We start from the raw sequence: 16,898 nt of genomic DNA, 5'->3' as shown, positions 1-16,898 counted from the left end.
CTCTCTCTCTCTCTCTCTCTCTCTCTCTCTCTCTCTTCACACACACACACACACACAACAGTTCTCATCACATTCTTTTGCATGACCCCCCAACAAAAGTGTTAGCAAGGTTATATAAAGATAAGGACTGAGTCAGTTTCCAGTGGCTCCCATTTAACCCTTTGGCAACAAGTAAAACAGGGTGCGATCTGGGATGCAGATGAGAGTGTTTCTTACACAGATTCTGTGTTTACCTGCAGTTTGGAAGAAATCTAGCTCCCATAGTACCACAGTGCCACACTCCTCTTAGTTGCCATTCACCCCTGTGATGCACTTTGGGACAGTGTTGGGTTGCATTTGATCTCGCACTCCATCTGAGCAGGGTTTTCTCCTTGTGCAATGGAACGTCCTCCACCCTCATCCCCTAAATGTGTTCTGGGGGTCCCCCCCAACATTCCAGAACAGATTTGGGTACAGTGCAAGGTGTACTTGCATGGGGAGAGGGGAGAAAGTCCCATTGTGCTAGCAGTAACGGGTAAAGGGTAAAGGGACCCCTGACATTTAAGTCCAGTCGAGAACAACTCTGGGGTTGCAGCTCTCATCTCGCTTTACAGGCCGAGGGAGTGTTTGTCCACAGACAGTTTTTCCTGGTCATGTGGCCAGCATGACTAAGCCGCTTCTGGCACAATGGAACACCGACACCAGAGCAGCGCACAGAAATGCCGTTTACCTTCCCGCCAGAGCGATATCTATTTATCTACTTGCACTTCTTCTTTTTTAAGAAAGGGAAATATTTTACTCTTCATAAAAGAATGCTTGAAAACATACTGGCTTTTGATTACATTGGTTTACTACGACTTCTTGTTTCCATAGCTGGACGATGCATCAAAATTTCCTTAGGAAATCCCCACCTGTTCTCCAGATGATCTGGCAAAACTGCTTGTCACACAGCAAGAACAGGAAACATCCTTTGGCTGTGCTTTGTTACTGACTCAGGGCTTGGGAAAGAAGTTTATTTCAACTAGGATCTATCCCAAAGCTAAGACAATGCAAGCAGAATGCAGCAAGGGCTCTCCAACAATTAGAGGGCAGACAAAGTCCCATCTACATAAACACCTTCCCATCTTCTCTCTTCAAAGGGCACAATTACAGATAATCCAACATTTCAGTCCCTAACCAGAAGTCACTTGAGAGCAAACTAGGATCTGAAATAATATAGGTGCAGCTGCTTCTGCCCATTTCCTTGGCGAGTAAAATCATTGCTGTTCCATCTTCTCTGGCTGCAGAGAGGCAACAAAGGTCTGGTATTCCTCAGGGTAGAAGTGTTTATATACATTGATTTTCCTGGTAATATACATTGGTGTGTCCTGGTAATAGTTCTTCTCATCACGTGCCATAGCCTTGTAGTTTTCACCATGGCTCCGGATCATGTGCTGGACATAGTCAATAAGATCTTGTGAGAGCGACTCTGACTTCTTCTCTGGGAGGCTGGCCTCCGATTCCAACTCATTTAATACATATGGCTTCCGCACAGTTTTCACATTTGCTTCTTGTCCATCCACTTCCATTTTCAGCATCTGCTGCATTGTTTTCGGAATAGGTATAGCCTTGTTTGGATCAACAGCCAGGTTCTGCTTTACAGTTTTGGTCCTATCCCAGGCATGTCGGATTTGGGTACATTTTATGTGGGGCACCGCGCACTTGCGGAAAGCCCTGTTCTGCTTCTTGCGGTCGACATTATAGTTGTACTTTTGCTGCCGGCTCTTCCCTTTGGCTTTCGGCATCGCGGTGACTCGGTGGAATATCAGCTGCAACAATCCAGCCACATGCAGCTTCTAATACGGGTCTCTACTTGCACTTTTTGACGTGCTAGGTTGGCAGGAGCTGGGACCGAGCAACAGGAGCTCACCCCATCACGAGGATTTGAACCGCCGACCTTTTGGTTGGCAAGCCCACGGCTCAGTGGTTTAGACCACAGTGCCACCCACGTCCCTGCAGTAACCCTTACCAGTGAGCAATGATTTACTTGAATACTGGCCGATGTAATTCCTACAGAGAGGGTTCCTCTCTGTAGGCATGCCCCCAACATGTGGGCAGTAGGGGTGGGGCCACCGAGAATGCAAGGCAAGGCCAGCAGGTATAGATCTCCCCTCCTCCCCCATAAGATTGTTAATTTAATAAGGCGGAAAAGATCAAATGCAGCTCAACTCCAAAGCAGCAATTCTAAGCACTTTTTGGGAGTAAATAGCATTGAACCCAGTGGGCCTTGCTTCTGGAAAAGAAACAACATACACAGGATGGTGCTGAAAGCATTAGACTGTGTGTGGTCTGTTCTCTCTGCTAACAGTTTGATTATCTAAAAACAACTTCAGGGTCCGTGGCCTGATAGTTCTAAGGCAGGCATCCCTAAACTGTGGCCCTCCAGATGTTTTGGCCTACAACTCCCATGATCCCTAGCTAAGAGGACCAGTGGTCAGGGATGATGGGAATTGTAGTCCAAAACATCTGGCGGGCCAAAGTTTGGGGATGCCTGTCCCTAAGGCTTCCTGTCTGAGTGACAGCTCAAGATCCTGTTCTTCATGTAAATTCACTGCTGCAATAATAGGTTGGATTGATAGAAAGTACATGATGGGGAAAGTCAGGCTCTTTCAAGTTAACACTAAGGTCTTTTCCACTGATCAAAAATACATAGCAACTTCGGAAATCAAAGGCAGTGTAATCTTTCCAGTTAAATTCACCCATGAAATGAACGTCAACACATTTATAAAAGAGGTTCCAAGTGCAACTTCCATTTCAAAGTGCAAAAATGTGAATCTCACAACTTGAGAAAATATGTGGTGCATTTCTGTACGGAATTCGAGTCATACCCAGCAACTGCTGGTGTATTGGGGCAGAGCGTGGAGCTTCTCTCCTGATGCTGGCATCACTACAGCTTACCTCCATAGCATGCAAGCAGTGAATTCAGGGCTGTGTGGCTGCATTGAAAAGAGTGCCAGATTGGCTCTGCTAGTGCATCTGAACCCTCCAACCTTGCTGCCATCCTGCCCTACCCAGTGCCATGCAGGTAAGCTGTAGTGACTCCAGTGTGACTCAAGGGCTCTCAATGAACTCAACATGTTTAGGGAAACAGGATGTCCCCTTGCAGAAGCCATGTTGGTTCTACTTCAACAAGACTTGCTCTTCAACCGGACGGCTTTTGAAGATTCATTGATTTATTTCTTAAAAATTTATATACTGCTTGACTGTAGGGAAAGCCTGAAGGCAGTTTACAAAGAAGATAAAGCAATCAAATTATCACTAAAAAAACCTTTCACCCCAAAATTTAAACATATAAAACTGCAATAGACTAGACTACAGTCATACCTCAGGTTGCAAACGTGATCCGTGCGGGAGGCACGTTCGCAACCCACAGCGTTCACAACCCGCAACACTGCGCCTGCACAAGTGCGTGGCGCGATCGACGCTTCTGCGCATGCACGTGACATCATTTTGTGCTTCTGCGCATGTGCGAGCGCCGAAACCCAGAAGTAACCCGTTCCGGCACTTCTGGGTTCGGCGCGCAGCGCAACCCAAATGTGCACAACCCGCAGCATTTGCAACTCAAGGTATGACTGTAATTCTATTGTAGCAGTAGACAATTCATGGAGGATAAAGCTGTCAATGGCTACTAACCAAGTTGGCTATGTTCTGCCTCCATTGTCAGAGGCAGTAATGCTTCTGAATACCAGTTGCTGGAAACCACAGGAGGGGAGAAGGCTCTTCTGCTTGGTCTTGCCTGTGGGCTTCTCATAGGCATCTGGTTGGCCACCGTGAGAACAAGATGCTGGACTAGATGGGCCATTGGCCTGATCCAGCAGACTTCTTATTTTCTTAGGATTGCACCCTTAGGCTGTTATGTTATGCAACATTATTAATTTATTTATTTTAAAACTCCCCCTTCTGCCTTTAGGCCCATGCTTTTAAGGAAGCTGACCATGTACATTAAAAATTCAGCAATCCTCCAGAATTGTGGAGGTTTGCAAAAGCCTAATCCATGCATAGTTTGACACCTGTGGCACAGGAGGGAAGAGTTTGTTCATAAAGCTGATTAAAAGCAGCCGGGTTTTTGTTTTTTTGTTTTGTTAAAGAAGTTTGATGAGCACTGGCTTATTTCTGCCCGTGTATCTTCTTTAATTATAGCGTCTTTTCTTCCCGCTTACAATCAATGTAATCTGCAACTCATTTCGTTTATTAGTATTATTAAATGAAATGATCTTCTGAGCTGGTCTGTGTAACTGATTTAGGAACCTTAAGTAGCAATTGTGACTATTAATGACTGATCTGGATGATAATATGGCACTCGTATTTGTTATCGCTTTATGAAAGTTATTATTGTAATAAACCCGCATGGTTTTCCGAGTGATTCCTTTTAATCTCCTAGCAAAAACAAATAACTCATCTCATAGAATACTTTACATTATTAATCCACTGCTGATGAAATGCCTGGAAAGGCACAACAGTAGTTAGACTCAGTGGAATAAGTTTGCTTTAAAGCAGATTGTGCATGCATGCAACTTAAGGATCATTCTCAAGATTCTTTAATGCAAACCAAAATTGAGGCCTTCTTTAGTACACAAATTAATTTAGCGTGAACTTGAGCTTGCGCTTTTATGATTCCTGTCAGGTGTATTCAATCCAGTGCAGTTGCTTATTTCATAAAGCAAAAGTCAGGGGGGTCTACAGCAGAACCTTCTTGAGTAGCTGCAACATAGGAACAGCCTGTTCATAGCCTAACAAAAATGGCTGCTGGAGCCAATAATATTCTAGCCAACATGTTTGGATTCAAGATTATAACTGTAATTTATGAGTTGTGTATTGTATTTTTAACACTTTTCTAAGGACTCATTAAATCTCTTTTATGTGTAGTTTTCCCAGTCATGCTACCATTAACTCGAAAAGGAGAGAATAAAATCCCATTTATAACCTTGCTACAATCACACAGCAATTCTCGCTTGACTGATACCCTTCTTATGAATTATATGTATTGTAAACAAGTATGGCAAACCATCTTCTCTATTAAATCCCATTAATGAAATGCACCACTTAGCTTATTTGACACTTAAGTGACTCCCATAAATTTCAAAGAGAAGGCACTATAAAGAAAATATTTGGAAGAAACAAGTTAATGAACTCTCTGTATTCCACCCCCCCACCCCCCACCCTGCAAAAAATATGCAGATCAAAATTTGCAGAGCAGTCTCTTGTTGACCTAAAAAACCAAAAACTATTCAAAAATGAGTGTGAGGAAGTGAAAAGCTAAGTGCACTACTAAGCATGCCATTAGCTCCCTTTCTGCTGTCACCCCCCAAGACCCTCCTACATAAGACTTCAGCAGAGGTACTTTTTCTTTGAGAAAAATAAGTGGCTCACATAAATGTAAACTAAGCTTTAAAGGGAGGCAGGGCACATTGATGCAAGGGGCACATTGATATACCAAGAATATTTCAATATTGAGAAACGTTACTAGTGTCATGACATCACTAAAGCATATCTATACATGTGTGAGTATGACAGTTGCGCCCCCGCCGCCTGCCAATTTGCCATTGTCGTTTGACAAGAGTAGGTGTGTTTTTAGCGCGGCCAACTAAAAAATTACGAGAAATGTAAAAGTGTTCCAACGCTGCTCTACGTCGTTTAGTTAAGATTTTAAAATACCAAAGGTAAATTATCCCACTCAGTAATCAGGATTACACATGATTTTTAAATAAGTTCAGTGGTTTTATTAATAATTGTTAGTTTTCTGAAAATGTCCATTGGGGCACTTTGAGACACTAAGACACTGCGTATAAAAGTGCCCCACTAGTGGACAATAGTGCCCCAATATACAAGTTTGCATAAAAGCTCTAAACTGATTTCCAACTCCTGAAATTTGAAAAGAAAAAAAACTGTTGTTTACTACGTGGCCAAAGTCATTTCTAAATATACAGTGGTACCTTGGGTTACAAACGCTTCTGGTTATGCGTTTTCAGGTTACGGACCACGGAAAACCTGGAAGTACTGGAAAGGGTTACTTTCAGGTTTCGTCGCTCACGCATGCACATAAACGCTAAATCGTGTTTGTGCATGCGCAGAAGCACTAAATTGTGTCACGCATGTGCACAGACGCAGCGCTGCAGGTTACTAACGCTGCAGGTTGCGGACATGCCTCTGTCAAGGATTACGTCCACAACCCGAGGTTCCACTGCAATATGACCGATTATCAAGTGTAATAACTCAGGAAAAAAAACCAGGATCTTGTATGTTTGTCTTCCCCATTGTAGAAGATAAGGCAAGCGTTGATTTCAAGGATGTTGTTTTGCAGTTGCCAAAACGAAGTTTCTCAAAGGGCACATCTTGAACATCATCTCTTTATACTTTTTATTTTGACTTCAGTGGATATAATGTGCAATAGAAGCTAAACATTAAGTAATTATCTTATTTTTTATAAGCATTTTGTTTAAATAACTATTTTTGACTACCTAATGTGAGTTCTTATACTTTTTAAAGTTCTTCCAAAGTTTTTTTTTTATGGATAGGTGTTTGAGGAAAGATTAATATAAGTTTTGATGTTCCGTTTAAAAAAACTGCCATAAAGTCTATGATATGTATGAAACATAAGTAACAAATTGTAAGGCTGATTATGTACATAAGTAACAAATTGTACATAAGTAACAAATTGTAAGGCTGATTATGATCTCTCACAATAAAAATTGTTTTTTCATAATTTTTTTGTAAATACCATTCTCATACAATTTACGCTTTGTATCAAAGTGCCCCATCCACTGTATCAAAGTGCCCCGTAGGTGGGGCAGAATGATACAAAATCCATTTTTTACTCAAGTCATTATATTCTCATTATCTTCTAACTTTAATGGTTCTTTTGATTTCTATTATAATATTGATTAGTTATGCCATGTGTAAGCGACAAAAGGTACAGAAGCCCCCCTCCCATCCTGGGGAGTAGTAGCTCCTCCCCCAGCACCAGCGTCAGCGGCGAGGGGGAAGAGTCCAGTGGGGAAGGAGGAAGTAGGGGACAGGGCTCCGGCAGGATGGCGGAGCCTCTGCTGCGAGGTAGACGGGAAGAGAGAGAGAGGGACGAGGGGGAGAAGGAAAACATGGAAAGGAGAGCCTGCCTCCCTCCGGTTCCGGAATTACGCCGGCGGAAATGGGGGAGGGGATTTGGAATGCCCCGTCTCTTATGTTGGAAGAAAACGCGGGAGCCCCCATTCCAGGGTTCTGTGTGAGACTGGAAAAATGTATTCTGTACAGCTCTAGCACTGTAAATACTCTGCACATAATAAAAGCATGAAAAGGCAACGGTGTGGAGAATCGTTACTCTAGAGTAGTCACAACACCCCTCTGTGACACCATGCATAAAGCAAAAATTTTTATTATTTGATTCATTTTGGTACATAAAATATGAGATTGAATTTTTCTGCATCAATCTGCCCTAATTCTTCCTAATAGTAAAGAAAACTGTAACAAAATAACATAATGAGAGAAACTAAATACAGCAACACGAGGCAAGTCTGAGGCAAAAAAACCAAGAAGAGGCAATGGGTCTCGCTTAACTGAGTGTTTTTCTTACACAACCATCTACTAAATGGTCCCTCTTTCAGCATTCTACAGATAGGATGTCCTTCCATGTGTGTTTCATCCCATTATGATCACTTTAGGTCATGCTTATGTCATCACTTATGTCATACAAGTTCCAAATTAATACCAGTAATTCTCAAACAGTCAGACACCAAGACTCACTAGGTGTGGAGATGAAATGCCAGACTGCAACAATGAACAAACTCAATGAAAAGGGAGACCTGGCTTCTGCCATCAACAGGGGCCATGTTTGGGGAAGTGAGGCACAGGCAATGAACAAGAAACCGCATTGCCTTGTTATTTAGACAAGGGAGCAGGCCTGTCCCAGAAGCTAGGCTTTACCTATTGACCTGGTTCGGCCTATTGTCAAAGAGGTTTCTTTGCTGGTCTGGCTGTTCCAATATATTTCCCTTCCTTGGCTAATGAATGACGCTGGCTAAATCCCTGCCAAATATCCCTCAGGCTCAAATTTAGGAGCCAATGCACTGTGGGCCAGAATTCTGATGGGCCTCTGGACAGATTGCCCTTCAGTCATGCCTAATGTGATACAGAACAATCCTACGCTATCTGTGGGCTCAATCTTGGCAGTCTGTGGGCATCAGTGATGCCAGCTCACCCACCTTGGCACAAATGCCTGGCACTAGTGATTGGTTGTACATCACTCACTCTCACACACACACACACACACACAATGGACTGGCAGTAACAAGCACTAGCTAAAATGCCCCCTTAGGACAGAATCATAGCTATCTGGAAGTGGAGTCCCCAGATGATTCTTCCTCTTTCACAAGGTAAATGTCACACAAAAAGGCCTTTAAAAAAAGAAGAAAAGGAGACTATGCCCTGGAGATTTGTGAACAATGCAGAAGACCCAATACGCATTGTATGCTCTCATATTGAAGATAAGGGAGAAGGTGGGCATTGTGGAAGTCGCAAAGCTTTGGAGTGAGTGCAGGAACACACACACACACACACACACACACACACACATCCATGCATGCATGTTCTCGCTGATCACACTTCAAAGAACCTAACAATAATGTCTGTGGAAGCGAGAGGGATTATCCTTCATACTTGAAAGTGACACATCTGGCTCACTAGAAAATGGGAAAGGGGGGGGGAATGAATTGACAGAAGTGAAAGGTAAAGATCTGAGTCTAAATACACAATGCATCAGCCTGCAGCTTTTCTTGAAAGAAGACCCTCCGTAAGACATGAAAGGCACAGAGGAAAGAAGCTCTTTATTGGAATGAAAGGCAGGGTATATATACGTTTTAATGAAATTCAATTCTCTCTCTAATTGGGTCACATCAGTAAAAAAAATGCATGCAAATTTATAGGCTCACATTGAGTTTGGCAGTAATGAATGCCTAATAAATTGTTAGTCTAAAGCAATGAGTTTGGTATTTTTCCTCTCTTAATCCTGTCATTACACAACATTACAAATACCTTGCTGGGGGCTTTGAGAGATCATACACATTCATACACACAAAAATAGGTTGCAAAACTGAATATATTTGAGCTACTCTAGATGAGGAGGATGAATGGGGGTTTGAGGAAGCAGACTAACAAGAAAAAGAGGAAACAGGATTAATGGTTGAGGAATTAATGCTTGCAAGATTGCTGTTTTTAAAGCACGGGCTGAGGGGCTTTAAAATCTCATTGTATCAAGATGAAAACATGTTGTACATACAAGGGAAGTTGCTCAAAATTATTTTAAAATAGCAATTGTATTCCAGGTAGTCACACATACATAAGAGAAACTTCAACTGTATAGCCCTGGTTCAAATATATAAGGAACAGGAAGCATTCCATGATAATATGCTCATATATTTTTCTTTCTTAAAAAAATAATCAAATGCTTTGTTACTTTACAAACAACTAAACCACTTAATTTCAAAAGCTTTCATCTTATTCATGCATTTAAATAGAACCTAAATTGGCTCTGAATGCTGAGACATCAGGGTGTAAATTGATTCCATCTACATGGCACTTCTGGTACTTAAGCAAATCAAGAACAGGTAGTTCTGAGGGTTGCTCTGCACAGTATGAGGCACCCAGTCTGGGAATGGCAAAGTGAACATTTAACAGCAAGTTTCAGCTAACCTGGCTCACTGATGAGTAAAAATGCCAAGGAGGGATGGGAATCTGTGGCCCTCCAGGCATTGTTAGAGAGTACAACTCCCCTCATCTGTAACTATTGACCATTTTGGATGGGCCAATGGGAGTTGGAACCTAACAATATCTAGAGAGCCAAATGTTTCCTACTCCTATCTTAGAGAGACTACAGTTTGATTGATGAGGATGGCGGCTGACAGTTTCTCAATAGAAGAGATCTAGCTACTGCATTCTCACTCTTCTGCATTTTGCATCTGTTGTCATTTCCATAACCCCATACATATATAGCACATGGCAGTGTTCTAATCTAGGAATCACCTAGGTACATTGTGATTACTAATTCTGCAAAGGAAGGCACACAGCTGTACTATAACCCAGAGTGATGTTTCCCAAGAGGCTTCACAAAGCCTGATGATCAGGTTTCTTAAATCTCTTTGTAGAGCACTGTACACTAAATGGAGCCAAAACTCCATTTGGGCCAAGCCAGATTGAAATAGGTCCAGAAAAATCAACTTCCTCCAACAGAGCTGAAAGATAATGTGCCATAACTCACTCCCATCTGGAAATGAAATATTTGAGAGTGCCATCCTGTGATTTTTCAGCTTAGAAAATGACAGTGAGGTAATTTTATTGTGTTTTAGTATTTTAACTTTTGAATGTTTTAAAGGTTTGATCTTCATGGACTGCAAGAAGATCAAACCTATCCATTCTGAAGGAAATCAGCCCCGAGTGCTCACTGGAAGGACAGATCCTGAAGCTGAGGCGCCAATACTTTGGCCACCTCATGAGAAGAGAAGACTCCCTGGAAAAGACCCTGATGTTGGGAAAGATGGAGGGCACTAGGAGAAGGGGACAACAGAGGAAGAGATGGTTGGACAGTGTTCTCGAAGCTACGAACATGAGTTTGACCAAACTGCGGGAGGCAGTGGAAGACAGGAGTGCCTGGCGTGCCCTGGTCCATGGGGTCACGAAGAGTCAGACACGACTAAACACGACTAAACAACAACAAATGTTTGAAAGTATGGTTCTGAGTTTTTCTTGATTTTCCTGTTTTATCTTTTGTAAACTGCTTTGAGGGTTTTTCTTAAATCAAGAGGTGTATAAATGTTATGAAATCTGTATGGATTCTTTTCCATACAGATCTCACAACACCTGCCTTTTTCAAGGGTTGTGGCGCCTGCCATTCATTTAATGAGTGAACCGTCCTGAGACCTGCAGGTATAATAATAATAATAATAATAATAATAATAATAATAATAATAATAATAATAATAATAGATTTTAATGAACACCATTGTAACTGGTCAAGTTGTGCAAAAGTCATAAATATTAGTATTAAAACTTCACATTTATTTTCCATAGAGGTAAGTATTCATTGTGGGGAAAGGCAATAGCTCAGCATTACAGCATCTGTCTTACAAGGAGATAGTTCCAGGTTCAATCCCCAGCATCAGGCAAGTCGGCGTTGGGAGGAAATCCTGCCTGAAGCCCCAGAGAGCCATTGCTCTTGAAGCTACAAACATGAGTTTGACCAAACTGCGGGAGGCAGTGGAAGACAGGAGTGCCTGGCGTGCTCTGGTCCATGCGGTAACGAAGAGTCGGACACGACTAAACAACAAAACAACAACAACAAAGTATTCATTTCATGGGATAAACAGAAGATTTTAGAATGGGTTTTCTGTAGCAGCTGAATGAATAAAGAAGCTTACTGGCTTCCAATTAATTCAGTATATTTTGTGGTTTCTGGTCTGTTTCCTAATTTGCAACTCAGTGGGGTCAAGAAAAGGATTCCTCCCACCTATGGTAATAGATTTATCTGTAGAAAACCTTCCACATCCTCTTAAGTTACAGCTCTCATCTGTAGTAACATCCTCCAAGGGTACCCTCCCTTTAATGGGAACTCTGTGCCAATGTGAAGCTTGCGTAAGCAACAGATGAGGATATTATTCATTGTAAGTATAAACCAAGATTTGCATTTGGGGGTTATTTGACATTACTAAAAGCTTAAATAAAAATGGGTTGGCTGTTATACCCAGCAGAAGAGAAATTGACATAAACATAAGGATATTGTTGTCACTTTCAATGTCTGTGTTTTTTTAAAAATGCCTGTGAGCTAATTCTATTTTTTGGAACCTATAGTGTCTTCAGCTGTGTATCTTTTGGCAGACACTAGCCAATTGACTTTTAGCAGAGCTGAGGACTTTTAAAGTACTGAGAATTTCACTTTCTACATATACCTTCCAATCTTGAAAAGCTCTGGTTTGCATTCTAAGGCTAACCATTAACTTGGGAGTAAGCACCAATGAACTCACTGGGTCTGACGTCTGTGTAGGCCTGTTGATTATTGTGATTTAAGAGAATGCAATATTCTAGAGATGATGAAAAAATTCTCAGAGACCAAGGTCTTTCAAACTGTTTGGTAACAAAAACTCAAGATTCAAGTTCCACATTGAATATAGCAATCTCAGAGTGATTTGATTAATATTTTCTGTTCTTATTTGCTTTTTAAATGGCTTTATTATTACAATTTTGTATTATGTGTGTCGATGTCCTGCTGGGCTCTGGAATTTACTTTAATGAAGAGCAGGTGAAAACTGCCTTTAAAAATTAAAGAAATAAGTAAAGCCAGCTTTCCCATTGAGCCACTCAATCGAGCAACTGTGGTAGAACTTCAAGGACTCTTTGGCTGGAATTGTTCCAAATAATTCAACTGGCCAACCTTGGCAACATCCTCAAAGTGAATGGAATGCCTAGCATCAAGTGACTGTGGGGCTATGGCTCCTGTATCTCTGAGGTCCTCCTGAAAAAAATTGTTTATTATATCAGACATAGTTACCATGTGATTAATTTTGGTTTAATTCATTTTGTTACCCATCAAAACGTCCATCCATATTTCTTCAGCTGTGGTATAGATAAATATACATTAATTTCACTGCTCTGTTTTCTATTCCTTGATCTTATGCATGGATCATATAATTTTATTCATTGCCGTAAACAACCCTGTAGGAACAAAGAATATTAAAGGACATAAAATAAGGTCATTAACTACAGAATATTACCTTGGCAGGTTACTCAGCTAATGACCGAATATGAAGCTGGAAGTTTCAGCAGGGTATTTTAATAAAAATATTCAGCTAACTGGTTGGCAAAACTATTTTGCACTGGCAAATAAAAAATGATAAACTTTTACACTCCTGAACCTCAGCATAATGCATTTGTGAACATCCCATGTATTGGAAAGAATGGTTTGTGGGTCTCTTCCTAAATATACTTCCATGTAACAGCAGAGGAAGGTGGATTAGATGAGATGCAGTTCTCCAAATCTGTAGAGCTATGATCTTCTAAAAGCTCATGTTTCATATCAAATTCACAGGAATGGAATATGTTGTTTTATATTCATTTTACATATAAAAGTGTTTGTACCCCACCTTTCAGTCCTCAAAAGCAGGGTATGAGATAGGAGGAGAGACCCTAGTCTATTACCACGCACTGTGTGCATTCATTCAAGGTATGTGTTTCCCCTCCTCAACAGTGATCCAAAAACTATCATCATCATCATCATCATCATCATCATTATATCTCCCTATACCCAGGGGTCAACTAGTTACTACAACCATTACCATATTTTTTTAAAAATCAAATAATCAGCATCATGGCTTTATGCATCAATTTTAACTCACTGCTTTCCGTGGTGATATGAAATAATTCAAATATGAGCACATCGACGGATGCTACATTTATTTCACTTCAGTAGCCAGACCTTTACATTCATCTAGAATGCTATTATTAGAATGATTTTCTACCAGAGTATCAATAAATAATATTTTCAGTTGTTGTAAAGGGTTGTTCCTAAGTCCAGAGGCAGCTTCAGAGTGTCCGCCTGATGTTTGATTGACCTGCAAAAAAAGAGAGAAAGTAATATTACTGTTGTGAGCAGCAGGCTAACCAGCATGTAAGCTGAACTTTCTGAATGATCTGCATTCCTGTTAAACCATGTGGAATACAAGAATGGACTCAGTGATCCACAAAGGCGATAACGGGAATTGATCTCATCCCGTGCAACTTTCGGCCATTCCACAAAAGTTTCGACCCATTCAGTTTTAGTGGCTAAGTAGTAAACTGGCTAGGGCAGGCGTGACCAAAATGGTGCCCTCCAGATGTTTAGAACCACATCACCCGAACTATTGGCCATGCTGATTGAGGCTGAGATGTATTGGGGATCAATAACATCTTGAGGACCCTGCATTAGCTACCTGGACTACAGCATTGGGCAGAGTGGAGAGACCCAAGTTCAAATTCCTGCTAAGCCAATGGGCCAATCACTTTCTCTTTCAGCCTTAGCAACTTTCCAGGATTGCTGTGTAAGATTCACATCCCTGTAGCTCCACCCACCACTGGAATGTGGACCCTGAAAAGTTGCCTGAGGGGGTATGTGGCCCTCAGGTTAGAAAACTTCCCTCACTTCTGATCTAGCATTTACCACTATGCTTCCTGGGGGAGGCTCACATTCCGTATCTACAATCCTGGACTTCCAAGAATGCATTGTAAGCAGATGCTCGTGATCTCCCTTGCCAATATTGTCCAGTCAGAATAACAAATCTCTTGTCTTCCCTACCAATTGGTTGCTTCTATTGTGAACATTTTGTTTTCCACAGTTTCTGGGCCCTTATTCTGTCCTACGGTGCTACTAGCAAAGGGCTTGGTTCTCTCACAAGGAGAATTTATTGTCACAATAAAAATAAAGCCCCTTCCTCCACCAACACTCGCAGCTCAGAAGACAGAGTGAATAAGCTTTGGGAATTTACAGTAGAATACCACTGGGTCATTGTACCAAACTGAAAAGTTGGCTCAGCAGACAGCTGTAGACGGTAATAAAGAAAAGGTTGCCTAAGGGAGAGAACAGAGCAGTTTGATTTGTTAGTGGAGAAATGTACATTATTCTGGAGTGTGACAGCCCAGACATTAGGCTGGGTTTGTATTTTGACCAGCCAGAGACTTTGTCAGGGAGGCTATTTTCATGCTCTTGTAAATTATTAGCTCAAACAGAGTGCTCAAGAAAATGCAAGTTTACTTATCACTTTGGGGAGTGCGCCATTTGGTACAAGACGGGTCATTTTGTTTTTTAATAGCAACGTTTGGAAACAACTGGCTTTTTCCCCCCTTGTGATTGGTCAACGGTCGAGAAAGACATTTCATGTAACAAGGACAAGAGAAATATGGACACAAGCAAAATATGTTTGCCGTGTCCAATGGGTTGTTGCTGTCCATATGGCTGTTGTAGCCCAGAGCCTCTGAAGACTAGGAGACTGATTCTGTTCCAGGTGAAGATGACACATCGGGCAAATGATTGACTGAGCTGCCTGCCCCCTGCTACTTCAAAATGAACCAGAAGCCTAGGGAAAGCAACATTATTTTTTAAATTCTTTGAGTTGAAGGCAATCTCAGACTTTAAATACATGCCTTTGGGGGCAAGTATATCAAATTCAATTGGCTTGCAATTCGTAGCATTCTCTGAAGTTGGGTTTGGGTGACTGGATGAATGGATGAGGGTCTGCACTGGCTACTGCAGATGCGGGTGAAGGGAGTATCAATAAAATAATCTGTGGAGCAAGACTGCTCATGCTTCCTACCTCTTGACATTTCAGAGAATGGGAATCATAAAACTAATAATAATAATAATAATAATAATAATAATATACCCTGCCCTTCCTGGTTTAAAACTGGGCTCAGGGCAGCTAACAGCAAATATAAAACATTGATTAAATTAATTAAGAAGTGATAGAGAGATAGATAGATAATATAGTAGTTCCATGTCACAATTATATATTCAATTTATTACATGAATATCCTGGGACTCAAGGCAGTGCACATGATTCTCTTCCCTCAAACGCCATCCCTGTGAGGTAGGTTAGATTGAGAGATGGTGGCTGGCCCAAGGTCATCCATTGGACTTCATGGCTAAGTAGGGAATTGAATTAGGATCCTAAGGCAGTACTCCACACTTGCATGCTACATTATACATTCTTAAAATTATGTATCACTTTGCTTCCTAAAAAGGCATTTAATGAGATGTACAATTAAGAAACGGAAAAGTTCCATACAAGTATATGACAGCTTAAATAATGGCAGTAGCAATCTACAAAAAATAAAGGAGGCAATTTAAAAGTTTAACTTTTTTAATTTAAAAAAATTTCTGAGAGGATAAATAAAATTTAATTCCATATCTACATATCTTCCAAGTCCTACATGGAAGTTGCCTGGCAAGCATTACTGGGTTGCTTGATCCAGCTACTATGAGCCCCACAAAGCTGAACATCACGCAAAAAGGAAACCTGAAGCAAGACCTAATAATTCGATAGGAGAGCTATAATATTGCTCCTGCATTAATGGCAGTGTGGTGAAAAGTATTAGGGTAAGTAGGTAAATGCTGCATAAAGTCATCTGGTTGAGGTATCCTGTAGATCAGGGGAGAGAACTTTTTTGGCCTAACAGGATCCGTATTGGTTGCCAGACCCATTGACCAGGTCTGACAGGTAAGAGGGTCAACCCACCTGTCATTCATGGAACTTAATTATGACATCATTCAGCTTATGAGGGGTGACTTCAACCCTGCTTTCTTCAGGGTTTAGCTGTGTGATTCAGTTCCCCACAGGGAACTTAGCTGCGTAGCTGACACAGCCATGTTTTAATCCCACCCCCATCCCTACCTGAGGTCATCACACACAAGTTGCTTACAGAAGTTTCATAAGCCATCCATTGAAATATATAAGCTTGCTAATATATACAAATAATTCAATTTATCATGCACAATCTGCTAAACAGAAAGGTAAAGGTTTCCTAATTTCAATTTCTAGGCTCTTGAACTCAATTCAGAGAATTGAGTCAATGGGGAAAACTGCAGCTCAGTATCATAGTAGCCATAGCTGCCAAGTTTTCCCTTTTCTCACGAGGAAGCCTATTCAGCATAAGGGAATTTCCCTTAAAAAAAGGGATAACTTGGCAGCTAAGGGGGGGTTGCATAGTGGGAGGCATCTGTGAGGTGAAATAAGTTTATGAGAGAAATAAAAGAATAGGATTATGAGAAGAACAAAAGGTCTGGGGAAAGGGATGGTGTGAGAGCTATTGGAAAAGGAAATGAAAAACACAAAGAGGGAGAGGGGGAGAGGTGCAGAGTGAGATCAAACAGC

At 41.2% G+C, this 16,898-nt stretch overlaps 1 pseudogene; it reads right to left on the bottom strand.

Moving 5' to 3' along the window:
* Positions 1-889: 889 nt before the first annotated feature.
* LOC118086352 (nucleolar protein 16 pseudogene) lies at positions 890-1,763 on the bottom strand (annotated as a pseudogene).
* Positions 1,764-16,898: the final 15,135 nt, after the last annotated feature.

This window comes from Zootoca vivipara, chromosome 1 (assembly GCF_965207765.1).
Source record: "Zootoca vivipara chromosome 1, rZooViv2.hap1.1, whole genome shotgun sequence".
Lineage (NCBI taxonomy): Eukaryota > Metazoa > Chordata > Lepidosauria > Squamata > Lacertidae > Zootoca > Zootoca vivipara.
The sequence above is the reverse complement of the archived record's forward strand: the minus strand, read 5'-3'. Positions and strand labels throughout refer to the sequence as shown.